Source organism: Brassica oleracea, chromosome C4 (genome assembly GCF_000695525.1).
Source record: "Brassica oleracea var. oleracea cultivar TO1000 chromosome C4, BOL, whole genome shotgun sequence".
In the NCBI taxonomy this organism is placed as follows: domain Eukaryota; kingdom Viridiplantae; phylum Streptophyta; class Magnoliopsida; order Brassicales; family Brassicaceae; genus Brassica; species Brassica oleracea.
Genome location: NC_027751.1, coordinates 21,887,471 through 21,889,749, shown reverse-complemented (window position 1 = coordinate 21,889,749; position 2,279 = coordinate 21,887,471).

Sequence of the window (2,279 nt, the reverse complement as noted above, 5' to 3'; positions counted from 1 at the left end):
CAGGAAGGCCAAATCTTCGGAGGTGCGTCGGCTTCAGCGTCAGATCGAGGGCGATGCAGGATTAGTGAGCCGCAGGATCCGAGAGGCCACAGACGTTCTTCGTTCTGAGTTTCAGGCTCGCTTGGCGAAGATCTCTGCCTTTCTGGGCTCCCTCGAGTGCATCCGGAACAGAGATTTAGCCTTGGCGACGATAGAAGGTGGGGTGGTCGTGGTTCAGTCCGTCCAGAGTGAGACTCCTCCGACCTTAGAGGCCAAAGAGGCCCGACTGTCCGGCTGCAAGGGAGATTTGGCAGTCGTGGATGGAGATTTCGATCTCCTCCTAGCTGACATGAAATCCGCGTGCTTTCTTCCGACATGTTCAGAAGGCCCAGAGGGGAAAGATCCGGTGCTCGGAGAAAACGGAGGTGATGCAGCTCCAGGCTTGGATGAAGCGACGGGTGAAGAGGGAACGTGAGTTCTGAGGATGACTTTGGTTAGATCTCTTGCGAGAGATTTTTTATGTTTGATGTTTCGGCCTTAAATGGCCTTATTTCATATTTCGGGACTGGCCGTATGTGGCTTTGAATCCCTGCCGCTCTGCGGCTTTCTTTTTATGACAAGATGACCGAGTTGCATTTTTACGTATGGCGTGGAAGGAAGGTGATGAGTTCTCGTCTCATATCCTTCTTCGATGTGAAATGTTATGTTCAAGATCCATTTCGAGAGTTTTTCCGCGAGATATAGACTTCGCGGGATATCTGAAGATGTCGAATATAAACATAGAGGCATGGTTTTGGGATCTCGTATCTTTTGGATATCATGCCTTGAGATGTTAGAGACCAGTGCGCTGGGTTTAGGGCAAGACCTAGGTTTACTTTCGGTTTTTAGATTTTATGCGGTGACTAGCCGACTATCGATTTAGCTGTCGCGATTTTAACCTGATTCGTACCGATTTAAAGTCCGCGATAGGTTCTCGGCATACATGACTTGTTAGATATGAATCAAGCATCTCTCCGGAGACAATTTTTAAGCCAACCGGAAGTGCTGGACCAAAATTTCGGGTTTCTTTTATAGCGCTATTATCCTTGTGTCGGATGTACGAGAGTCATCTTCGTGAAATGGCTATGTCTGTTTAGGACGTTCGAGAGTTCAATGTGATCAGCACCGGACTTGGCGGCAGATGTCGTCGTTTGGAGTTTTTGTGCAAAATATGTGTTAAAATGTTAATCATTTTTTTTTACGGAGTGTCCATTTTCTTCGTTCGGAAGAAGTAACTCTCCAGGCATCTCTTGCGACGTCTCGCGATGCCAAAGGCTGCTTCTCCCTAACGGCTGATTTATTTTCGAATATCGAAAATGTTTTGCGGATAAAAAAATAATTTGTTTGGTTAAGATATGTCGGAAACATCGAAGGCATGGTCGGATGTTTTCGAATTTGAGAGTATACGAGTATACGTATCCACTCCCCCCCCCTTTTTAATGAGGGGGGACAGCTGAATTTGCCTTTCAACAAACTGCCTACGTACTCCTTATGGAGATCAAGCCGTCTCGTAGTTCGGTTGTTGCGAGATGCATCGCGTTCCACGTCCTTGGAATTTTTATGCCTTGCATGTTGGCTATTTCGTAGGAGCCCGGTCGGACGACTTTTTCGATTTTATAGGGTCCTGCCCAGTTTGATCCAAGTTTTCCCGCGTTTCGTTCAGCGGTGTTTTGGAAGACTTTGCGAAGGACCAGCTCTCCTTGATTAAATGTGTGATTCGGTACGTTGGAATTATAGTACTTTGCGGCTGCGTGTTGGTAATTTTGGATTCGGATGAGCGCTCGATCTCGGCACTCGTTAATGAGATCGAGATCATCCAGGAGCATGGCGTTATTGAGCTCCTCTCGTTCGGGAAGTAATCTTCTTCGAACACCGGGGAACTCTACTTCTGCGGGAATCATGCATTCCGTTCCGTACACCAGAGCGAAAGGGGTTTTTCCCGTTGCTCGCCTCGGGGTGGTACGGTGGGACCAGAGGACTCCCTCGAGTTTGTCGGCCCACCTGCCTTTTTTGGCCTCTAAGCGTTTCTTCAGCCCGTCGAGAATGGTTTTATTAATCGTTTCGGCTTGTCCGTTACACTGCGGATGCATGGGCGTCGACTTGTAAAGTCGTATTTTCCATTTTTCGCAGAACGCCTCGAACTGGGTGGAGATAAACTGAAATCCGTTATCGGTTACGATCTCGTAAGGAACTCCATGCCTACAGATGATGTTTCTCCATACGAAACTTTCGACTTGGACATCTTTTATACTCGCGTACGA